The following is a 25,847-nucleotide window of genomic DNA, read 5'->3' as shown; positions in this document are numbered from 1 at the left end:
CCTTTTTTGGCTGGCCGTTCTTGCGTTATGTCGACGATTGTTCTTGCGTCGTTCAGAAAGACGCGTCGAACAGCTTGCTGGCCCACCTCAACAGTATGGAAACTGCCATTCAGTTCACGTTATAAGAGGAGCCCGATGGCAAACTTCCCTTCCTGGACGTCCTCCTATCACGGCAGGCCCAGAGGCTAAGGCCCAAATTTTAAAACCTTCCTTACCTTACTAAGGTCACCTTAGAACTCGCAAGGAGGCCTTAGTTCAATTTTGGAACGTTCCCTACTGAGGCTTCCTTACGAAACGCTCCCTTGATGTCTCCTTACTGCAAGGTCGCTCGCGGGCTACCTTGATGCGACCTTACCCCGCTCTTTCAACTGGACGCACACTTCTCCGCAGCACTTGGCACACGCCTCGTTAAGGCGCGTTCCCACTAGGCCGACACGACGGCGACGACGACGCGACGGCGACGCCGACGAGTCGCCAAACCATCGGCCAACTGCCGAGTTGACCGACCGCGCCGGGTTGACCGAGTTGACCGACGCGACCGGTCGCCGGACGCGTCGTCGGGAATCGACCGAGAAGCGAAAACTGCTCCCCGACAAAATTCGTGCCGCAATGAATGCGGCTCTATTTTGATAGTTTCTGGAGTGTAATAAACTCAGTAACGTCCACGAAGCCCATACAACTCAACACTAGCGCTAATGCAATCCGTATTTTGGCGTTCGAGGCTTCGGCCGTGCTCTTCGGCGACGCCGCTACCCCGGAGCTGCAACCTGCAAATGCGTGTGCGATCGGCTCGCCTGTAGAAAATGTAAGGTCAGTTTCGTGCAGAAGAAGAGTTACGTAGGGTAATTTGGGTAATAAGGCATCAACATCGGCCAAGGTTTTTCATGTGAAACGTAAAACCAAAGTACAGCAAGCACTATCCCCGCAGTGGGAAATCGCAGTCGCAGCCGGCAGCCGTGCACACACATTATTGCGAGCGCTTTCGCGAAGCAGCGGAGTTGATGGCGATAAGCTATTGTGGGGGCTTCGGGGAACGTTGCTGTGCAAGCGATATTTAAGAAATTTCAGTTTACCAGCCAGGAATTGTGTAAACCAGCTAGGAAACACCGACGTATGACACGGAAAGATGGGCCTCCATCTATTACCCAGGCTATTTCGCAACGAAGCACCATTTGGGCAGTGGCGCAGTGCTCTCGCGCGTCGCGCCCGTGCGCTGAAGTTGGGGGTTCAATTCCCGGCGGGGTAAGTTTTTTTTTTTTTTTTTTTTTTTTTTTTTTTTTTTTTTGCGCGTGTGTGTGTGTGAGCGGTTGTTTAGAGGGTAGGGTTTGCGCATCCAATTTGGGAATCGCGTGATTTTGAGAAGCAACCTCGTCAACGTTTCGCAGCCCACAGTCAGCGATGGGCTCTGGGTAGTTACGCAGGCGGTGTGCTTGCGCCTGTTCCCAAAGTACGTCGGCTACCAAACGCAACGAAGAGGAAACGCTTATGACGCGGAGTTGTTTTACATCACGCGGGCACACGTTGGGCATGCTGTTGTATTCGTCGCAAAGTCGCTTCCACACTTTGGGTTTCGCGTGCAGCGACATGGCGTTGCTCTTGTTGCACTCTACAAAGTTTTTGTATTTTCGTACCAGTTCTTGGAGAAGTTCTTTTTTTTTTTCTTCTGTGTAATACACTTTCCCGGGCATGGTTACACTGGCGCTACGCTCGCACAAAACGTTGGCTCGCACGTTTCGACGCTAAATGCGATGTTGACAAAAATCAACGTGAGACTGTTGCCAGACTAGATTTGACTTACAAGCAACTGCAGTAACCGACCGGTACAACTTGTTTCAAGAACTGCGCAATAAGCAAACATTAAATATATATGCCCGTATAAATGTAAAACACGACAAATTACATGCCTATCACGGCTAATGAAGGCACATTTTAAGAACAAATTGCGCTTACCCTCGCACCCATGTGCACGAATGTCTTCCTTGACGGGAGTAAGGGCGCCCTTTTGTAAGGAAGGTTGAGGGAGGCTTTAAAAATGAGAATCGGAGCTGCAAGGTCGCCTCACTGTAAGTGAGCATGAAGGGCTCCTTCAGTAAGGTGAGGAAATGGGGTAAGGTAAGGAAGGTTTTAAAATTTGGGCCTAAGTTTCAGTGTGTACCGCAAGGAAACGCACACAAGGAGCTACCTGAACTTCAGCTCCGTGCACACCACTTCCCACAAGAGGGCGGTTAGCACGCTACTGCAGCTTGCGAAAACATTGTGCTGGAAGACCGAGGATGCGGCGGTGGACACGGCAAAGGTACGGCACGACCTGGCTAGCTGCGGTTACCCGAGGCACTTTATAAGCGCAGCGGAACGCCAACTGACCCGACGCGGAGAACGGAACGCGCCTCCTGCCCCGATGAAGTGAGCTCCTGTGCCCTTTCTTCTAATGACAAGTGAATATTTGGCATGTGTCCTACGGCAATACGACGTGCAGGTGGTCCACGTTCCAGCCAAAAAGTTGTGCCATGAGCTCGTGAGAGTCAAGGACCGCTTGCCCAAGGAGCGCTTCCCCGGTGTGGTATACGAGATACCTTGCGCAGACTGCAGCGGCGTGTATATCGGGGAATCAGGGAAATAAAAGAATGGCCTGAAGCAGCACGCACGTGACGTAAAGAATAAGATTGTCCGCAACAATGCTTTAGCCGAGCACGCCGTCGTTAATGACCAAAAGATTGATTGGGACAATGCAAGAGTCGTCGCAACAGAGAAAGTGACAGCATCACGGCTACATCTGGAATCACTAATCATTCAGACCACTTCTAACGCAGTCAATCGTAACGACGTAAATCTAAACCCGATCTACGCACTGTCATTGCAGCGATTACTCCAGCCCACTTAAACGACCCACATCTGGTGATGCATTTAGTGTGAACAAGGCTTCCGTGCTGGAAGCCGGAACGTCAGTACGTTTTATTTGTACTGGTCGGCGTCTCTTTTTCGTTCCTAATGTACCCTCCCGGCCAGACGGGATTCCGTCATGCTCTCGACTTCACGGTTGTATATAGAAAGTTTACCTAATTTCCGAATTTATATTGCATTTGTATATTGACAAGCTTTTGTAGGATTACCAATGAAAGTGTTTAGAAACACTTTTTTGCAAGTTGAATGCAAACAATTGATTCCTTCGTCCTTGAGTCCGATTTGAAGTAATTCATTTTGGTTTTTTCTAAATACCCGCACGGGTTCACAATAGTTTGGACAAACTATTGACTTGCCTTTAAGCAAACTACGTTACTTTGAATCAGGTTTTAAACACGCACACACACACACACACACACACACACACACACACACACACACACACACACACACACACACGGGCGCGCGCGTTTCGCACAAACACATGCACGCACGCACGCACGCATGCACAGAGACACTGACATACACACAGACACACACACCCACACGTATCTTTCTCTCTACCTATCTCTGAATGTATCTTCACACTTGTGGACTCCAAGAAACAAAGTAGCAAAAGGGAGCAACTTTCACTGTTCGTGCCTCGAGCCGCGCAGTTTCTCCCTTGGAACAACTATTTCGTCCCTCAGACGCACGGGTTGGCCCTCCACGACCCGCTCGCTTTCACTCTTTATGGTGATAAACATCATAAACACCGATAATCAGCGGTTCCGAACAAGCGCCATCCGGCACGACCAACCACTCGCAACCGCGCGTCACTGTGTTTCGATTTACGCAAGCTATGTGCCACATGGTTGAAAGGAACAAATTATGTGCATAAATATTTTGCGACAGACTCCTGGACGCGTTTCTAACAACAGCGATAATCGAAAATCTTCCGCTATGCTAACCTAATCCCGACGGCGCAGATTCTTTCGCCACTCTCGACTAACCGCAACCGCACCACTCCCTTTTTGCGTACCTCCAGGAGACACGCGTCAATCACTCGAGGCACGCGTCAATCACACGCGTCAATCACTTCCGTAGAAAAGCTCGAAAGGTGCCATCTGCGTAGTTTTCTGGATAGCCGTATTGTACGCAAACGTGACATACGTTAGAAGTTCATCCCAACTCTTATGTTCGACGTCGACGTACATAGACCCCATATCCGCGATTGTCTTGTTCAGGCGTTTCGTTATTCCGTTAATTTGGGGGTGGTAGGCCGTCGTTCTTCGGTGATCCCTGTTGCTGTTGCGTAAGGTTTCTTGCATGAGCTCCGCAGTGAAGGCCGTTCCGCGGTCCGTGATTAGGACTCCAGGGGCTCCATGTCGCAGCAAAACTTGGTTTATGAAAAACTTGACGACTTCCTGTGCAGTCCCCCTTGGAAGAGTGGCGGTATCTGCGTAGCGTGCCATGTATTCTGCGGCTACGACAATCCACTTGTTCTCGGATCGCGATGTAGTGAACGGGCGCAGGAGGCCCATTCCAATCTGTTGGAAGGGCCTTAATAGGTAGGCGCCCGGCGGCAGAAGTCCGGCGGGTCTCATCAGTGGCGTTTTTTGTAGCTGGCAGTCACGACAGCTCCGGACGTGGTGGGTGGCGTCGGATGCAAGGCGGGGCCAATAGTACTTCGTCTTGATTTGTACAATTGTGCGAGCTGTGCCGAGATGTCCGGAAGGCGGGTCGTCGTGGCATGCTTCCAAACTTTCGTCACGAAGGTCCGTAGGGATGAAAACAGGGTAATTCGTTCTGGTTCTGGGCTGAAATTCTTCTTCACGAGGACGGAATTTTGAGGCTGAATGCTGGTAAGTTCCATTTGAGGGGCCTAGGCACGGCGACGTTTTGTGCTTCGAGGTAGTGGATTATTACGCGTAAGTCTGGGCCGGCACGCTGCTGGGCGGCTAGGTCGCTCTCCGTCACGACTCCTTAGAATGCGCTGTCTTCGTCAGAGTCTTGCGGTGGTGGGTTGACGGGAGCGCGAGACAGGCAGTCAGTCGGAGTATTTCCTACCGGATTTATAGACTACTGTAACTTCGAGTTCTTGCAGGCGCACGTTCTACCTACCAAGACTGCCAGTGGGGCCCTTCAAACTACCGAGCCAACACAGCGCATGGTGGTCTGTCACAACTTTGAACGGCCTTCCATACACGTACAGGCGAAATTTCGAAATGGCCCATATAGTCACGAGCAACTCTTCCCCAGAGGCTGAGTAGTTTTTTTTCTTCCTTGGACTGACCACGGCTGGCATAGGCGATTACGTTTTTGTCACCGCTTTGCTTTTGGACGAAGACGGCACCCAAGCCTATATCACTAGCATCCGTCTGAATTTCTATTTCGGCATTTTCGTCCAAGTGAGCGAGCGCGGGCGTGCTTTGCAGGCATTGTTGCAGTTCGAAAAACGCTTCCTCTTGGGCTCTTTCCCAGCTGAAAGGCGTGCTATTTTTCGTCAAGCGTATGAGTGGCTCGGAAATGCGTGCGAAGTTTGCGACGAAGCGCCGGTAGTATGCGCAGAGTCCGAGAAATCAGCGCACGCTCGTCTTATCTTTCGGCCTGGGAAAGTTCGCTATGGCTGACGTTTTCGCCGGGTCAGGCAGGACTCCGGAGCCGTTGACGACCTAGCCCAAAAACTTGTGTTCCTCGTACGACATGCGGCACTTTTCAGGCTTCAGCGTTAACCCCAACGTACGGATGGCTTCGCGTACAGACTGCAACCTTGCAAGGTGTTCCTTGAAAGTCGGGGAGAATACCACAACGTCGTCGAAGTATACGAGGCAAGTGCGGCACTCTCAGGCCAGCTAGCACAGTGTCCATGGCTCTTTGAACGTTGCTGGTGCCGTGAATAGCACAAACAGCATCACCTTGAACTTGTATAGGCCATCCGTGGCTATGAATGCAGTCTTCTCTCGAGCACTCTCATTTACTTCAATTTGCCAGTAGCCTGTCTTCAGATCCATCGAAGAGAAGTACTTCGCGTGGCAGAGGTGGTCGAGGGAGTCGTCGATTCGTGCCAGGGGGTACACGCGCTTTTTGGTGATCTTGTTCAATCCACGGTAATCAACGCAGAACCTCGCTGTGCCGTCTTTTTGTTAAACGAGTACGACCGGCGAAGCACACGGACATTACGATGGCTGTATAATGTCGTCGTTGAGCCTGTCGTCGACTTGATTCCGGATGGCTTGGGGCTCATGTGAAGAGACGCGGTACGGTGACTGTCCGGTAGGTCGGGCTCCATCCTTGGTTATTATTCGGTGCTTCGCTAGAGGTGTGTGACGTAACTTTAAGTTCGACGAAAAACACTTGCTGTAGCGACGCAGCAAAGCAATTAACTTGTTCCTTTCTTCTTGCGGTAGCGCCGTATTCAGGTCGAATGAATGCGGAAGCTTAAAGGTATCGTCGCGTGCGCGTTCAAAGTCGGCGACTGCGATCACGTAACTTGCTTGCTGCGTTTCTTCCAGGAACGCGATTGCAGCGCCCTTGTTTAAATGCTGGTACTCCTCGGTGAAATTGGTGACCAAACCGTGGGATTTGCCTACTTAAACCACGCAATGTCTCTTGCGTCAGACACACCGCGGTCAAAAAGGAACCTTTGGTCACCCTGCACGATAGCGTCGACGTCAGGAGCAGCACCTTCACAGTAGAGGGTGATCATCAAGCTTGCGCGGGGTGGCAGGGTGACATGATCATAGGCGATCCTTACAGCTGCACGGTGTTCGGGGTTCGGTTCTGGCGTCATGAAGTGATCGGAGGAAAAAGTTATCGACTTGGTCAGCACATCGCTTATTGCGCTGTTGTCCGTCAAAAAGTACATTCCGAGAATTACGTCGCGGGAGCAGTTAGGCAAAATGACGAACGCCGCTGGGTAAGTCGTGCAGTCTATGGTGACGCGCGATCTCCATGTTCCACTTGGCGTCAAGAGGTGGCCTCCTGCTGTGCGTATATGCGGTCCGTCTCATCTTGTCGTAACTTTCTTCAGCTTATACGCGAATGACCCGCTCATTACCGAGTAGTCGGCTCCCATGCCAATGAGGGCGTCTACGTCAAAGCGGTCGATGGACAACTGGACATCGAACGACGCCTTCCTCGAGCTCCGGGTGCGTCGTGGCGTCGCATCTCGGCTTGTGCGTGTTCACGGTCGGCCCTGTGCGTCGTTGTTGTCGTTGTCTTTTCAGTGGCAGTCTCGGTCATGTTCGGTACGCACCGCGCCGTGTAGCTGTCATCGTGCTCGGGGGTCTCGTCATGACTCGGTCGGGTCGTCGGGATAAAGGCATGTCGTGAATCTCGTTCTTCGGCGCGCCCTTGCATCGTTGGAGGGTTTTCATTTTTCCGCCGTTGTGCAACTTCACCTCCAGAAGTGGCTACGTTTCCACGTGCTAAATCAGCATTGCTACGGCGGTTGGGCGACTGGTATTGTCAGGGCGACGGCGATCCGTTGAAACGGGCTGGTTCACGGCTGGTGTTGGACAGGTATTCTTCTGTCGCTGATGTACGCTGGCAGGGTCGGTGGCGGGAAGCGTCGATGGAGAACCCTCGCAACTCAAGCCTCTTGTAGGGTTAGCGACTTTAGATGTGGTCGGCCTCTCCGCAGTGGTAGGACAGAAGACGATTATCGGGAGTTCACCATACCTGCATCTTCCTCGGCGTCTGGTTTTCGGCCACAGGGGATCGGGCAGGCGACAGTGATCGGCGGTATGGCGGGGTCTCTTGGCGACGAGTTGGAGCACGGCGGGGTCGACGAACAGCTTCGGAGTAAGCCATAGCTCGTGGTTCACGGGGTGCGTCCTACGGCGCAGAAGTCCCCAGTGCGTGTTGAACGTCTTCTCGAATAACGTCAGTCAGGGAGGCGACTTCCGTTTGCGGCGTTGTTGGGAAACGTTTCCTGGGTTCTTCGCGAATGATGGCGCGTATTGTTCCCCGTGAGTCTTCCGTCGCGAATCCAGGGGCGTTGAAATGTTTCGCCAAAAACGCGTTGTGTGGTAAATCGTACTGCGTCGAACGCATGTCCAGGGTCCTCTTGAACATAGACACCTCTGCCACGAACTCACCGACGGTTATTGGGGGGTTGTAAATTAGTCCAGCGAAGAGCTCTTGCTTTACACCCCGCATGAGAAAGCGCAGCTTCTTCTCTTCCGCCATTTCTGGGTCAGCTCATCGGAACAGCATCTTCATCTGGTTTCTGGTTTGAAGTTGCCCATCATGTTAGCGAGCTCTCGTGATTTTCAAACCAGACTCGAGCCGAGTCTCCGAGGTAGAGAAACACTTGCCTCAAGGTTTCTTCGTCATCCCATTGGTTAAAATTTGGGACGCACTCCAGCTTCTCTAGCCACTCTTCGGGGTCTTCTCCAGGACATCCTCGGATGAATGGGGGCTCCCGAGGTAGCTGCAGAACGACTGGAGGATTTGCTTAATTGACCATGCTGTTGGTAGCGACGTCTTCCTTCTTCACTTTCTCCGGTAGTAGAGCGAGTTCGGGTGGGAGGCCTTCCTGTCGGCGGCTGGTACGAGTGGGGCTTGCTTGGCGACTTGCAGATGGTTTAGCTTGCATGTACCCAGCACCTCCACCAGGTGTCACGTAGCCAAAGACTACGCAGCTGTCTTGAAAAAGCAACAAGTCTATTGGAGCGAACTTGGGCTCCCCTAACAACTCAAAGATTACATAGGCGGAGAAACAGCAGTGAACAAAGTGACGTGTGTAGACTGGTGTCGGCGATTCGAATGCCTTCGCATCTGCCCTGTGGGAACTTATCACTCGGCGCGAGGGTTTCTCAAATAGTCAAAATGTATCCAGAACACTGTAGATCAACGATCATTATCCTAGGCTGTTCAGGTCAGTTCAGAACGCTCTCCCTATCCGAAGATATAACACATGCGGCACAGGAAGAAAGAACAGAACACGCGATTCTCTTGGCCCACAGACAACACCGATAACACAGACCGGGCCAGCCGGGCGGCAAAAGCAACACAAAAATAAACAAGCGCATTGCATGGTTCGCTGCAATATATACATGAGGTGCACTGCTAGTGAATGCGGGGTTATAATGTCATGCTTGTTTTAATGAAAGTATTGGCTTCCCGCCTGCAGACTGTGAACAAAGGCATTGCTGGAAAAGGAATATATGTACACCCATAGACACTTAACTGCCGATTATGCAAAAAGCAGGAAACAATTGAGCACATCTTTCTGGTCTGTTGGGATACGGTGTTCCACTGGGACATCCTCCAACAAACCTTGAAAAAAGACTTTCCATTAACGCCTAGGGCATTCGCTTTTTGCCCGTAAACAAGGATGGAGCCATGCCCTATGATATTTTCGTGGCACTTAGTCCGCTTTCCATGTGGAAAACTCGCATGGCGGTTCAAAATGCCGTAGAGGATGCTCGCACAGTGCGAGAGCACTTCATTGAAAGCGGTGCTTGTATACAGAAGTGCATGGAGTCACGCCGGAAGAACCTAAGTGGTTATCTTTTCTGGATGTTCTTGCGCAGTTTAAGATGTTTCAAGCGATTTCGTTCAGCTCACTGGTGGCTGGAATATGCTAATTTGTGTACTGGGCAGTGCGTTTTGTGTTGCCGCCAAGCAGTCAATAAACAAAAAAAAGACCGCACCAAACTTTCAGAATAAAGGGAGGTAGATTGTAACGAATGTTCACATGGCCCGGAGTGTTTTCGAATGTTTTGAAAGCGTTCAGGGAAATTTATAATGCTTCAAATTCATCTAGCAAAGGCCTTTGATCAGGTTTCGCACGAACTTCTTTTAAACATGTTAGAACAAGTATATGTAGTGTCTGTTATTCTTGATGGTGTGCGAATGGCGTATACAGCGCGTACAACTAAGCTCGTTGCCAACAAAACAATTTGCAAACCCATCCTGGTACAACGGTCTGTACGCAAGGGTTACCCGCTGTCACCGTTGCTTTTTTTGTGTCTACATTGAAGTTTTTTGTTTGAGTATCATTAATAGTCAGAAATTCAATGGTTTCCTAATAGAGTCATGCGAGGTGCATGTTTTGGCGTATGCGGATGATATTGCTCTCTTTTGTGTCCATAGGAGGAGCATAATTGTTGGTGTAAACACGCTAAAGGCTTTCTGTAAATACAGTAGAAGTGCCGTAAACTGGCAGAAATGCTTGGGTTTTTGGCATGGCTACTGGGACACTACACCGAGTGTGTTTGAGTGCATCAGCTGACAGACGATGCCAGCGAAGTATTTGGGAGTGCCGTTCAAAAATTATGTTGCTAGTGATCCTTATTGGCACAGGCACGCTGTTCAACTGCGAGAAAAGACCGAGAAAAAAAAAGGCACTGGCCTTTCAATGTTTGCCAGGGCCTCAGCGTGTAAAGTGTTTTTTATGAGCAATCTCTGGTACGTTCTTCAGGTACTTCCAGAGGTCGGCGAACTCACTCATGAGTCCACTCACTCAGACTCATTTGGAGTCAAACTCACGCGTGAGTTTGAGTTTGAGTGAGAGCGAGGCTAGTGTGGCATGCTGAGTTTGAGCTTGAGTGAGTTTGCGCCATGTGAGCCCCGACTGAGTTTGAGTCCGATTGAATTTGAGTACGCCTGAGACCTACGGAATTGAGTCCATTTTGAGCTCTGAGTACATTTTGAGTTTGAGTCCATTTTGTGTTCTGAGTACATTTGGTGTTTGAGTTCATTTTGAGTTCTGAGTACATTTTGAGTTTGAGTACATATTGAGTTTGAGTACATATTGAGTTATGAGTACATTTTGAGTTCTGATTAAATATGAGTTTTGAGTCCATTTTCAGTTTGAGTACATATGAGTAGCCTAGCAGGCAGCTATGGTTGGCTGTTAAGTTTCATGCGCCGCTGTAGGCTTGGAATTCAGGTGACCTGCGGTTACGGCACCATTCGCGATCTGCATGATCGGTTGGGAGGAAGTGGGTGTCTAATTTTTTTAGTTTCTTGTGGAATTTTTATAACCCTAAGCACTTGCTGTATACCAAGGTTTCGCGGCTGGACGCGTGAGTGTTAATTGACTGGTGAGGTCATAAAAAAAAGTTGCAACTTTTCCTCCTGATGGATCCACTAAGAGAGTGGGAAAGGGCGGTGGGAAAGCACATGGTGGTGCTTGCTTGCTGTTTGTTCGCCTGCTACTCTTAACGCTTGATATACTAGGGGTCACAAAGGAAGAGGTGAGAGCCTGGGGAAAAGGGGGCGGGGGCTGTTCCTTCTGCTGTTTCAAATAAATTAGCTGAATTTTCTGGGCAACGCCCCTTTAGACACAATAATAACCGCATTAAATTGGGTGAAAAGTCAAACTGATGACGCTAAGGCGTGTAAAGTATCAAATGAAAGGTCCCGATTAAGAGAATCACGCGGGGTAAATAAAAAAATGCTCCCTGATTGTAGTCATCAGGCAGTCATAATGAGCCATAGATTGGGGTAAAATTCAAAATGAAGCTGCGAGGGCACGTGAGAAATCAAATTCAAGGTCTTGATGTGGAGAATCATTCGGGAAAAAAATGCTTTTTTGTTATATCATGACGTAGTCATAGTTAGTCATAAATTCGGTTAAAACTTAAGTTAATGACGGTTGGGCCTTTAGCGTATCAAAGTGAAGGTATCGATGAGTGTAATCACGTGCTCCCTGATTATTATCATGACATAGTCAAGGTGGGTCATAAATTAGGTTACATTTACAATGACGCCACTGGGTGTGCGGGTCATCAAATTGAAGGTTCCGATGGTGGAAATCACGCGGGACAAAAATGCGGTATCTCTATATCATGAGATAGTCATGGTTAGTCATTGACTGATTTAACATTCAAATTTATTCTGCTAGGATGTGATGGGTATCAAATAATGGTCTTGATGAGCAGAATCACGTGGGAAAAATACAAAAATGCTTCCTGGTTATAACCATGAGATAGTCATGGCTTGTTTTATATTGGGTTAAAATTCGAAGTGACCCCGCTATGGCATGTACTGTATCAAATTTACGGTCTTGACAAGGGGAATCACATGGTACAAATAAACAAAAGCTTCGTGGTTCTAATCATGAGATAGTCATTACGAGTCACAGATTCAGTTAAATTCAAGGTGAGGACGCTAAAGCTTGTGGGGTTTCACATTGATGGTTTCAGTTAAGGGAAACACGTCCAACATTTAAATAATGCGTCCTGGTTACAGTCACGAGAGTCATGGTCAGTTTGGCTGGTATGAATGCTATATGGTTCTGCTAGGGTGTGTGGGGTATCAACTTGAAGGTCTCGTCGAGGGGGAGCACATGGGACAAATATAAAAATGCTTCCTGGTTATAGTTATGAGGATATAGGAAAAAGTATCTTTCTTTATTTGCTTTGTCGGGTTTAACCAAAATTTCTTGCCAACCCGTAAGGCACTTGTGCTATATACATGCGAAAATTTGTCCAGAGATGTCCCTCAATGCGGTATATATTAATAAAAATATTGGCGTTTAATTGCTGAATCATCGAGGCACGATGGCAAGGGGTAAAAATAAAAGCCATGCCAAGCTCTCGAACTTAAATCACCAGACTCAAAAACTCTCTGCTAATAACTGCCATTCAAACGTTACTTGCTCCATTTCCCCGTGTTCCAACAAACAAGCAAATCCTTGGACACATATCATGTCGTGGAAATTGTGGACGACCATAGGTAACAGGGGGCATCAGACCTCATCAGAAAGGCAAATTTCACATTTCTTTATGAATAAGCCTTGCGGCCGCGTTTCGTGTCCGTAATTTTCTTCCCGTAGTGTACCAACATGCACTCGAATTCAGAACTGGCCAATTACATGTGAGACAATAACTCCTTGCTAGAGTGTGCTAGAGTGTAGGAGATGGAGAGACAACAGCACGCATTCCGAGGGTCTCTTCAATTTTGCTGGCTTCGGTCGCGAATTCAGAGATGGTTCTGGGCCGATTGCGTACCAGTACGCAAAGAGTTCATCATTCACACAGCGCATGAATAAGCCTAGATTCTTTTCATAGTCAATCAAGCGTTACCACGTCTGAAAGGCCTCTGCATCTCTTCTACAAACACAAAAGCGCTTTTGTTAGGGTGTTGTGTCCGCGTTTCCAGCCGACTTCAGCCCGCTACGTTCGCACAAGGGCGGTAAATCTCGTCAAACATTGCGTTCTAAATTCGTTCTAAGACTCTAGGAAGCTCTCATGGTTTTCTAAGCAGATCCGTACTGAACCTTCAAAGTAGAAGTAGTGCCTGAGTGTTTCCGCGTCGTGCCATCGGTTAAACAGCCTGACCCCTTCGACTTGCTCCAACCAGTCCTCGAGATCTTCCGGTGGTGACCTATGGAATGATGGGTGCGCCTTGGGCTGTTAAAGAACGACGGCGCGATTGGAAGTGCTGGTCATGGTGTTGGCGTTTATCATGCTGGTTTTCACTATGTCTTCTTTCTTCACGTTATACGGAAGCAGTCCAAACTCTGGCTGACCACCTTGCTGTCGGCAACTGACACGCGTTGGGCTTGCTTGTCGGCCTGACGACGGCTTAGGGTGCATGTACCCTGCACTTCTACCAGGTGTCACGAAGCCAAAGACGACGGAGTTGTCTTCAAGGAAAACAAGTTTATTGGAGCAAACATGTGCTACACTAATAACTCAAAGAATACACAGGTGGCGAAGCAGCAGTCCACAAAGTGAAGTGCGCAGGCGAGCGTCGGCGAAGTCGAATACCACGGCTTCTGCTCTGCGGGCATTTATCATTCGGCGTGACCATTCCTCGAACCGTAGAAATGCATCCAGAACACTGTAGATCAAACAAAGCTATTCTAGGCTTTAGGCGTTAATTCTAAACACTCTCCCTGTCAAAGGAGATAACCCGTGTTGCATAAATAATGGAACACGCGGTTCACTCGGCCCACACATAACACAGATAACACAGCCTGCGAAGCCGGGCCGTAAATCTAATCATAATCAAACAAACCCAACGCACGGTATGGCTTTGTACTCCCATCCGACGACGTGGACTCGGTGAGAAGCTTCGGCGACTGTATTTCGGACCCTGCCGGATTCTACGTGTTGGCGAACGTACCTACAGGTGATCCCCGATGGTGATTCCAGAGCACCACGACGACACACACGGCCCGAAGTTGTCCACGTGGTTCGCAAGAAACCTTACTGCGAAAGATGAAGGACATTTTGGTTGTTTATTCGGACTGTCCGTTATTTTAGCATCAGGTTGATGCACTCTTAGAAGAGGTTATGCCACGAACCATGCATTGGGTTTGTTCATATATGTTTTTGTTTTTGACGTCAGGCTGCGCCGGCTGTGTTATCTGTCGTATGTGTGGGCCGAGTGAAGCGTGTGTTCCAGTCTTTATGCCGCAGGTGTTATTTCTTTTTATATGGAGACTGCTTCGAATTAACGTCACCAGTCCAGAATAGTCTTCTTTGATATACAGTGTTCTCGATGTAATTTAACGGTTCGACTAAAGCTCGCGCCGAATGATAAATTCCCGCCGGACAGGCGCCGCCGTATTCGACTAAACGAAGCTCGCCTGTGGACGTCACTTTGTTGAGTGCTGCTTCGCCGCGTGTGTATTTTTTTGGGTTGTTATGGGAGCGCACGTTCGCTCCATTAAACTTATTTTTCTTAGAGACAACTGCGTCGTCTTTGCCTTCCTTACAATATCCAATACTGAAACACATGGTCTTCTGATGGCTGTAGAAGCTATTATTCAGGAAATAGTTCAAAAACAGCGACATTCACCGATTCTCAAAATGCAGTTCGGGCTTTTTCATTTGCACCTTTCAAAAATCTAGTTTTTCTTCAGCTTCTTAACCATATCTGCTTAGAGCACAAGCAAAAAGTGGAAATCACAAATTCTTAGGCTCGAGCCCGCTGCACGATTGCCCGAAATGTAGAGGAAGGCAGGAGTGCTGTTGCTGCTCGTTTATGGAGAAATTGAGATTTTTCATGCGTTTCTTACAAGGATGTTACATGAAACATTTGGAAGAGCCTGAGGGACCCCTTGGAAGAAGACTGGTAGTAGCAGACAGCAAACAAATAATATATGATAGAATCGAGATTACGTAAATTCATCACAGATAAACGATATATGATAATGGAGGCTACTTTAGTTGATCGCGGACAGATCATGCCCATGCCCCTCATCGTACCTAGTGGGAGGTGCAACACAGCGACTCTCCGCTAGATTCGAGCATTGTTATCTGCCGTTTATATATACTAGAGTAATAAAAACAATTGAACCACAAAGAAAGCACCACTTGCAACAAATATAGACACTGATGAGACCACGGGATTTATTGTTATTTTTTTCTGACAGGCCAACTTCGTTAACATAAGTTTTTAGGCACCACTCAGACGCAGATTCTTTGAAAAAGAGAAAGAGAAAAAAGTTTATTCTCTAAATAGCCATAGTCCGAGCCGTTGTTACACAATCTCGTCATTAGGAAAGAGCTGGTTCGTAGAAATTCCCCGAGGTCCACACTAACCGGAAGGCAGTGGGCCGCCAAAGTTTTTGCGTCGACTTGACATCCACTCCAGAATCTGTTTGGGTCCCATCACCTATTATCGCAGCCACTATCCTAGGAGGGTAGGCACTCGCTGCGGCAAGGATGGGGCGTGGTAACCAGTGGGAAATTCAGGACATGGGGAATTTTTTTTCTTGGCCCTCTCGGCCAGTTTTAACAATGTTGTCATTTTACACAGTAACTTTAACTATGTACTACCATATATACTCTACTTCATATGTTGTCTTTTTTTAAACAGTAAGTTTAAGCTGGTACTATCACATAAACTCTACTTCATATTTCTATTCAGATAAGTCACCATCATAGTACTCGTGCTGTTTTCCTTTGATAACAATGTGCTGAGAAAACCTGCCATCGTCATCATTGACTCAGACATTTCGTATTTAGGTCTGCCTTGGCGCCCCTGCAACTCTGTTTCCTTCAGGGGTGCGCACTACATGCTTGTGATGGTTTTTTCCTGCTTAAAGCATGGTTAGCCCTAACTTTGGACAGCTTTGCTGTAACTACCAAACGATGTTTGGTCGCCTCCATTGCCAAGGCCTCCATATTATTGGTCCAATGTTACGCAATTTACATGCAATTGCTGTCAGGTTTCTGATGAGCGATTTTTTGCTTACTGGTATTGCGTAAACCTCGAACCTCAACAATGACAGCTCTTCGTAGTACACTCTTTGAAATGCTGAAAATTGTCTGAATATTTCATTAGAGGTACAGTAATACCGGTGTATAGGTTCGAAACGTGTCCGCAAAGGCTTCCATATTCTGTATAATTTAGGATCTGTACAGTCCTCCTGCTACCTTTTTCGCTTCTGCATGCTGATTCCGTTTAAGCCATTGCAATAATTGCAATATACAAACTGACCTAATCCAGCACGGTAAAATCCTGCACTAAACCTGGATATAACACAAACGCAAACTTTTGAAAAAACTCAAAGGCAAACTCAAACACAAAAGTAAAGGCAAAGTTTGAGGAAGTCTGCATGGGAAACTACAAAATGGGTCCTCCTTGGCGAGTGCTTCTTTTTGCTTCAGCAGCCTTCTGCTTATTGATACAGTCAAAGGTATACCATTAACGTCTCTGTTAAGATATGGTTGGGAAACGCCCGGTGACTGACACTCCCAAAATAGAGCCAAAAAGAGTTACCAATCTGCAGCAGATTTTCAAGGCCGAAATAAGGAAGAAAATCACAGTTACATTTGAACTCACAAATGTGGCTGCTCAGAACGTGACTTTATAGATATTTCGAAAAACCAGGTAAACGTGGAGTGTACGAATGCAAAAATGGTCGATGGGCGGTGTTCGGTAGCCACATTTCGGGTGGTGATTAGTATTTGCAGTACGTTCTACAACAAATAGTGATTGGACAATCACCCGTATAGAATATCTACGGGAAATAATAAATTGTGTCTTCGAGTAGCAAGGAGAAGAAAAAATGCTTGCTACCGGCTGACTGCTTAACATCCTGTGACCTCACCCCCGTAGGAAGCAACACCTAGTTTAACATAGGCGGTCCGCATAGTTGGCGACGTGGCGAAGGAAATCGCGGACATCACATCGAAGGGCGTGTGTTGCTCCTGTCAGAAGCCGCCTAGGTATTGCGTGCCACTTTCTGATAGAACGGCCGCTGGAAGAACGCGTTGGTTCGCTTACCCATGTATGCTCGTGCAGGAGCCCGTTGCAATTGCGTGGAGGGTGGTGACACAAACGGGCTATATGAACATGGATATTGCAGTTGTAGCAAGTGGCCGATCCACGAAATTACACCAATGAATCGAAAGGAGAAGGTGATCGCGTGTAGTCAAACGACGCGTGCCGAGTGGCTCCATTGACATCAGCTTCATTTTTGTGCCTCGAGGCGGAGTTCTGAAATCTGCGCATCGGGCATGGCCTTCATCACAAACTCAGCGCTCACTAGTAGGGATTTCGACTTGCAGCTATGTATTTCTACAACTTTGGCCCTCGAACCTTAAAAAACTCAGTCATGTAGAATGGCCACTTTTTGCGATCACTGGAAAACACCACACGTGGCAGTGCAAGGTATCTAAGATCCCTAACGATGTTGGCTCTCTTCCGCCCTGGCTGCTTGTCTACTGCGCATGTACCTCAAGAACTTCCTGAAAGAAAGGGCCGCCTGTGTTCGCAACACCATCAAGGCACGACAAAATTCGCGCTTGCAAGTTCTACGGTGTTCTCCAAGCTTGAAGCACACGACGAGAACGAGAGCTCGTGCTACTCTTGCGGTGGTGCTTTTATGGCAAACACGCCGTTCCGGCATTTGGAAATGAAAGTTCTATTGTAAGCGCAGTAAAGACGGTGATAGCATACAGTAACTTAAGACCATCTAGTGGTGCGGCTTCATGCAGTCCGTTCCGTAGCCCAGCTTGGCCAAGGCTCGTTAAACGTCCCAATGGTGGTCCCCGCATGTTGCCCAGGCGGGTTATGAGTGTCAGGTTGCGAAGAACGATCCCGGAACGTACTGTGAGCCTCGAGGTAACAGTGAGGTTTTTAATACATGAGACTCTACGTAAGCTACTCCGGGAATAGACCGAAACATCGTAGCAGCCAGGAAAACGCAGCACTGAGGACCGTAAAAGCGGGGTTCTACTGTAATTGCGACCAAGGACTAGTTTTTGTAACCTATACATACACCACCGCAAAGCACGAGGTAAACGGCTATTCGCCATTCTTCCTTCCCTATGTCCGCCTTCCCCAATGCTTTCTGACGGCCCTATTTCTCTTCGCATCACGTTTTATCGTCCTCGAAGATCTATACCGTTCCAAAACGACCTGACGATTGGCTCGACTCCACAAACTGAGCTCCTAGGCTCCAACCTAATACCGCTGCGATCAGTGTCATACCTCAGTAACAACCAGGGCAAACTCGTTTGGTCGTAGTCGCCGGCTCGCCAGCGAGGAAGGTGCTACAAATTTTTGAAGACGTTCTCCGGCGCATTTATTTTGCTTTTCCGGCAGTGTGACGTAAACTAGGTTTTGCTAAAGTTACTGGCCATGAGCGTCAATCTCGCAAAACCTAAGTCATGCATGTAGCCCGTCTGAAGTGCTGTCACAAACGTACTATTTAGCTCGCTCGGTGCGCTTGGTCGTCAGAGGGGAAAAGTTACAGTACGAGCTCCAAGCAATAGTGATTGGCCAATAACCCGTGCAGCGTTTTTACGGGGAAATAGAGAACTGTGTCATTGACTGGGGAGAAAAAAAAAGGAAACGTGCGTGTTGCCTGCTGGCTCCTGACAAGCCACCATTCCCGCTTAACAACTCCCCTGTCGGAGATATTGTAAATGAACCATTCCCCATTTGCTACGCAAGGTAGCAATGTTTAAGGAGGACTTCTTCTCTGTGTGTACAAAATGGGCGTGTGTAGATCCCGGTCGCGAGCGTTGCCGTATTAAAATTTAGAAAACTACTTCTACATTGCCAGCTGCTGGCAGAGACACTATGCCCCAACAATATACGAAAATCAGCCGAAACGTTTGACCGCTTCCAGTGCTGTTGTCATAATTTTTGAAAGATCTGACGACAAACATTTTCATTGATTGCCTGGTAAACTGCTTTGCATGTATCGAGTTTTTAAAATAAACAATTCGTAATTACTAATAAACTGATACGGTATGTCAGAACTTCGAATTTCAGGCTCGAATTCGAAAGCTACAATGCTACATTTAGCACCACGGAGTTTATAATTTAACAGTACCGAGAATTCTCAGCAGAGCAGGTCTCTCGAATTGGTTATTGCTCCCGTACTTCTGAGCGACAAGAGCAAAGCTGCCTGAGGTAGTAAACCCGGGGCAAGGAGACCGACAACCAAACAGCTGTCACTCCTAATATCACATTTTTGGGCCTCTGATTATACACGTGTTTTTCTTCAAGTAATCAATTTTTTTGCTTTGGGTTTTATTTCGAAACCATCGCTAAAAATGCACGTGGCCTTGCGCTTCTAGAGGAAACTTCAAGGATAAAGTTACCACTGTGGGTCAGAAAACGCACCACCCGTACATCTCCCTTGCAGAGGGCTGAGTTTCACTAAGCTGCAGCTCTAACGGATTCGTTCCATTTTGTAGTTTCAGATGCGGTCATCTCGCCGGTAATAGGATCCAGCGGCGGTGGCAAGGGGAAGGCACCGAAGGTCTGGGACCTTATAGGTGATCTAGGCAGGAGTCTTCATGATGAAGGTAATAGCATCTATTTTTCGCTGGTGGTACATGCTACATAAAGAGCTCGAAGGAGATAGAACAACAAATTAGAATAAATAAATGATCACACAATAGGTTCTTTACTATATTGGCCTAAACATAAAACCACATTTCTCTATTTAAACGTCGAACGTAATGAGTAATTTCTAGATAATTCTAGATAATTCAGTACGATTCTAGATAATTGAGTACGCTTATCGATCATCAACAAGAAATACAATAGTTTACCTTCATCTAAAAAACCACGTGTCGGTATGCATTTATCCTTTGTAAGTACATTTACTTCATGCGGAAGAAGTTGGCCCATGGGTTGGTGATGATGATGATGTTTGGGCTTTATTGGCGCAAGGGCGAAAATGGGCAAAGAGCGCCAAAGAAGGAGTTATTGAGTTTTGATCAGACCCTAAGTACTAAAACATGTGACTAAAAGTAAAGGTGATGCAAAACAAAAGACAATGGAGATGGCTGGTGTATAGGGCCAGGGTGATTACAGGTGATATGACAAGAGCTGCAGAAAGTTTACCTCAGCTAAAAACTTAAAAACACGTTGACTAGAAAACATTGGTTCATCAGCTAAAAAGTATGATGGGTGCAAAGGAATGTGTCGTCTGTATAATTCAGGGAAATGTTTGTGTCGTGTTGTGTCAAGTGCTCTGCATGTGATTAGTACGTGGACTACGGATAGGCCCTTTCCACACCTGCTACACGTGGGTCCCGAAGTTCCAGTGAGCAGGTGGGAGTGCGCAACATGTGTGTGGCCTATCCGGAGGTATTTACGCACTTTTTACGAAGTTTTTTTGCATTCCTATGAACCTAATTTAGGAAGGGTTGATCAAGATTTTGAAATCGTGCAGAAGAAGGTGCATTGGTTAAGAGAGAAAAAACACAGATAACTGTTTGTTTCTTCTGAAGCTACGTTTGTGGTTGTTTCCTGAAGCTTTCAATTAGAAGGTTCATAAATTCGTCCAGCGCTCTGTTTTCAAGAGCGTTCTCTGCAAATTTTTTTTACTAAAGGCTTGTTTATATGTAAAAATGACATTTGCGCTTTATAAGGGATTGACACCCAAAAATACTTGAAATAATGTGAAATTATTTTACACAGGCGATGAAGCTCGTGAAGCCATCGAACGGTCTGACCAACAAAATGCTGGACGTTTGGGAAACTAAACGCCTTGGTCAAACTGCAGACAATTCTGAGGGGTAGGTAACAATCTTGCACCGGGTATTTTGTGAGAAATATTTCTGCTTGAATTCCACGAGAGGAAACTTCTCAAAAAAAGCTACGGTAATTTCGAGCTTGAAAATTCAAACAAATTTCTGTCTGCATAAGAGTAGCTTTTACTCAAGTCGATTTAGTTTTTGTCTGGGTTTACGGCCTCCTCGGAAGGCACAAAAATACGTCTTGCAAGCAGCCTATTCACGAAAGTGGGCATTTGTTTATTGAACTAATCATACTATATACCGCTGTGCGTTTTTGTTCTGCACCGCACAGCCTAACTTTTATATATAAGCTCTTTTGCGTAGAGTGCAATATATTGCCCAATTTGACGCAGTTCCGCCCGAAGTTAGCCAAAGAAGCAACGCAACAACAGTTACTTGTAAAGACGTTATTCCCGACCTGAGTTATTCTGAAATGCGCTGTCCGTGATTCTCACTAACAGATGCGCTGAAGTTTTGAAAATTACAAAGAGCATCATATTCAATTCCCTAACCAGAATATCCACACTTCCGTTTCAGAAGATTTGTCAACAATAAATACAACATAAAATAATGTTCTGCGTGCCAGCGTTTCTATACAGTTTTTGTGTACATAGCTCATTCTGAAGGGCCAGACAGCATTGAATAACAAGAAACATAAACAAAATTAAGAGTTTCAGGTAGAGTTCTACTGTTTACACATATGTTGTGCCTTCTTTTTGTGAGAAAAACTGTACGTTGTCAGGTTCACTCAGCAAAAAAAATTCTATTGTGTACAACCTATTGTACTCGAGATTAGATTTATTTTTGACGGCGAAGTTCCAACCACTCTTATCACGCACTTATTTTTTGTTGCCTGAAAGCTCGAACAATTTTAAAGGGGGACAACGAATACCGAAAAAAGAAAGGAGGTGACCGGGAGTAGAGCCTTCAGATATGTAACGACGCTCTCACGTATTGCGAAGATCATGGCGCCTAAAACGAATATTTACTAAAGGACAGCTCCCAAAACACGGCCTCCTTTTTAGTGTTTGAAATACAATCTAGTATTCGCAAAGGATCTTTTGCAATAGTTGTAGCGTGAGCACAATTAAAATTTAATTATGAAAATAGAGTGTTCCACAGAACCAACATATACATAAATTTAATAACAAAGCTGTGCATTGATACTCTAGCGTTTTCTCTCAAGTATGGCATGCGGTTTCCCATCCAAATTATACCCACCGTCTTGTTCTGTCGACTTTCAATACTCCATTCGCAAATCAAGCAAAAACGAAACAGGAAGAGCTCAATCTCAATTAAGGCATCAACAAAAGTTAGCTGTCATTCACGTAATAAGGGGCTAGATGCACCTTGTTACATTGAAGGCGTCCGCGTACCTAGCTCCATCGCCTTCGTGATGTCGTAAAGTGTGGTGAACGAGCGGATAGCATCAATGGGTTGTAACAAAGAAGTGCTGAGAAAAAAACGTAGCGGTTGATTGCATGAAAATAGTGAAGTAGCTTTGGTACAGGAAGAGCAGCCCGCTGGTGATCTTACAGCATGAATAGTGCAGAGGAACACCCTAACGAGAGCCCAAAGTGATCTGACCCGCGTCGCCGAGGGGGCGCAATTTACACGTAGAAGAGCCAAAAAAAATATGAAGGAAGCGCAAACTAAGGCGTATGACTTGAACGTGTACGCAACCTTCACGACCATCACGACGGTTTAAGTTTACGTGTGTAGCTGATTTGCTTCGTCTTCACTGCCACAATGACCTTTACACTATCATTGTTGCTATAACTATGGGCTTCTTTCATTTTTTTTAAATATACCTTGAGGGATCTCCCTTCGAGCGTAAAGGGTTCGCGACCCCGAACCCGCCCGACGAAGTAACGCCGATCCGCATGAGAACGAATCACCAGTTTATTCAGGGGAAACCAAGGTAGGAAAAAACAAACAAAGCAAGTTGGGAGCAATATAAAAAGAGTACAGCAAGCAAGTACGCAAAGCTCGTCAAAAAAACATTGCGGCGGTTGACGCCCTGCTTGTCCAGAAAGTTACAGCATGGTGCTGTACACTCACGAGGACGTCTTCAGTCACTTGTGCCGATGTCGGGTGAAGAGCGTCCGCCGCGGACCTTGGTTGCTCCTCCCTGTCCGGGCGTCATTGCTGTGGCTGGCCGCCCGTCGGTCCCGTCCGCAACCCGCGGAAGCAGCCTGTCTCGCGTGTGTCCCGGTGCGCACTCCCCCCCGGCGCTCCTGTGAGCGCCGCTTTTACGCCACTCTGTTGGTTGTGCGCATGTTCCGGGTTGTATGCGCACTACACGTATTTGTCCCGTCTCACTGTTCATCAAACTCGCGCGCACGGGCTCATTACGCACTGACGCCACTATCGCTGTTCGACGTGCGCACTTCACTGTAATCACCCTGCGCGGTCCCTCGTAGCGGCTCCGTCCCTACACTCCTTATCCCCCAAAAACGGGCAACTCCCGAGTTGTCCGAGAAGCGCTGGGGCTGCCGTAGAGGAACACTTCTCCAGTGAGTTTGAGATGAATGCGGGTTTAGGAGGCTCTGCCCGCTCGAGCCATGTTGCTGTATCATTCAGCGGGTAGTGCATCCTGGAAGAATATGAACAAGATTATGTTTCTTCTTCCGAGTGCCGTTCGTAATATCTCTTAAGGTCGTCAATGTGTACGGGACCCGCATCCCGTCCTCCGTTTAGGTTGCGAAGGCGATAAGTCAGCCGAGATTGGCGCTTTGTTACCTGATAAGTACCTTCCCATCGCTCAGCCAGGGAAGCAGCAAAACCTTTTGCTGCTTCGCTCAACAGATGTGTGCGGCGCAGTACCAGGTCCCCGACGGAAAACTCAACCCGGCGCCGTCCCTTGTCGTACTGCCGGCTGTGTTCCAGTCGTGCAAATTCCATGTGTTGTCTGGCCTCCTGGATGGTCTCGTTCAGGCTGCTGCAAAGATCCTGCGCATACTTAAGTGCGCGGGCGCACCTCCACCTGGTCACTGAATGAATTTTCAACAGGAAAACACAGGTCGCGGCCAAACAGCAAGGCTGCCGGTGTGAAGCCGGTCGAGCTATTGACCGTAGTCCTAGTTGCAAACGCCATTTCCGAGAGGCGAGCATCCCAGTCTTTGTAGCGTTCCGTAAACGCCACCAGCATCATCTTCAAGATCCTGTTGACACGTTCCGTAATGTTGGCTTGTGGATGGTACGGAGTAGTCTTCTTATGTACTACGCCCAGAACCGAACAAGTGTCCACGAAGTTCTTGGTGGTGAAGTACATCGCATTGTCCGTTATGAGTTGTTCCGGTAATCCAAAGCGGGTGAACGTATCCAACAACTTCTCCCAGATCAACTTTGAATCAAGTTTACGTAACGGGTACAGCTCGACCTACTTCGAGAAATGAACTGTGACCACAAGAAGGTAGCGATTGCCCTTTACCGATCTTGGGTATGAACCCACCACGTCGCAAGCCGCCATCTGCCAAGGGAAGCGGCTCTCGACTGACTTCATGAGGCCAGGTGGTTTACCTCCTCTTGGTTTTACAGACTGGCAAACTGGGCATGTCTGGGCGTACTTCATTACCTCCTTTCTCATGCAAGGCCATGTGACAATGCGGCATAGCTTCTCGTATGTTTTCTGTCCGTCACTATGACCTGCGAAGGCGGTGTCGTGGTAATATTCCAGAAAAGACCGCCTTAGGCGCTTTGGTACAAATACCCGAAAGGGATACTAACCACTGTCCGTATCTGCAATTGGGATGAACCGTAGTGGACGTGCATCTTCCGTCTCAATGTGGGGCTCCAAAATGTTCACAGTACCCTGAGCTTCGTGAACATCGCTGCGAAGGGTTGTAGTCCTGCTGCGAGCCATGATTGTTCCTTTGGTGGTCCTGCGAACGACATCAAGATTGTTTGCAAACCATTTTCAACCTTTCCGGCGGTGGTCTCCGCTGTCAGCAACCCTGACAGAGATTCTGTTGGTCTTTCGGCAAAGCTGTTCAGCGGCGTTCCTGGGCCGTAGTTGTAGTTTCCAGCCTTTACGTCAAGCACTAGCCCTGTCCTGGCCATAAAATCATGGCCCAGATGGGCTGGACAGGAAATACCGGGAAGGTACAAAAACCGCTGCCAGTGTTTGCGGCCATCAACGATTACCGTCAGTCTCGCTGCCGCTGTAATCGGCGGAACCTGGTCTGCAGCTCTTTTGATACTGGCGCTTACGTGCCGGAATTTGATCCTCCTCGGAGAGCACCGTTCACCGACAAGGTCTCCGAACACAGAAACCATTGCTCCAGTGTCCAGCAGGGCAGGTATGCTCACGCTGGCTACCTTGACGGTAATAAAAGGTGCATTGTCTACGCTTGCCGCCGGTTCACGGGCAGCCAATGACCAACAGCTCACCATCTTTGCTCGCAAGAGGTCCTTTTTGTGCCTTCTGCCCCATGCTCCCACCTTCCATCTTGTACATGTTGAATGCGTCGTGCTCGAAGGCTGTTGATGTGAAATCTTGGCTCTGCTCCTGCATTCCTCGTCTTCACCGAGCTTTCCGCGGGGGTTTTCAGCACTGTGGTGACAATTGGTCTGTACACTGGTCCGCCTGCGGGTTTGTGCACTGCTGCCGGCCAGGATGCGACGAGTCTCGCCGCACTTTCGACTGGCGTTTCTTGATTGGTTGCGTCAGGGCAAGAGCAGAGGGTGCTCCTGGGTGGTCGGATGACCAGAATACCAGTGTATTGTCGTTTACCACTGTTGGCTGCACTGTGGCAGGTCGAGGTGGCGCATCTGGGCTCGCAGAGCTTGAGTACCCGGTCTGGTGGAAAGCCGCTTGCCGCTTTTCCTTATTGCTCGACTCGGGTGATGTGGACACGAATTCCATGCTGATGTCTGCACAGATGGACTTGCGATGGTTAGGAAATGTATCTCGTCTTTGCGGTACTTTCCTGTGGTCATTCAGGCCCAACGGGAACTCCCGCGATGGATGGCGCTGCACCGCTGGGGTGAGTCAGCAATGGAAAA

At 47.9% G+C, this 25,847-nt stretch overlaps 1 long non-coding RNA gene across 1 annotated transcript in view; it reads left to right on the top strand.

The window, feature by feature from the left end:
* LOC144146924 (uncharacterized) overlaps positions 1–25,847 on the top strand; it is a 47,682-nt gene that overhangs the window by 10,089 nt on the left and 11,746 nt on the right. The window contains exons 2-3 of the long non-coding RNA XR_013317767.1: positions 19,509–19,619; positions 20,743–20,840. This is a non-coding gene — a long non-coding RNA (uncharacterized LOC144146924). The remainder of the gene's footprint in view (positions 1–19,508; positions 19,620–20,742; positions 20,841–25,847) is intronic.

The sequence above is a fragment of the Haemaphysalis longicornis genome, unplaced genomic scaffold, assembly GCF_048455015.1.
Source record: "Haemaphysalis longicornis isolate Haplotype H1 unplaced genomic scaffold, Haemaphysalis longicornis Haplotype H1 scaffold_7, whole genome shotgun sequence".
Classification (NCBI taxonomy): Eukaryota; Metazoa; Arthropoda; class Arachnida; order Ixodida; family Ixodidae; genus Haemaphysalis; species Haemaphysalis longicornis.
The sequence above is the reverse complement of the archived record's forward strand: the minus strand, read 5'-3'. Positions and strand labels throughout refer to the sequence as shown.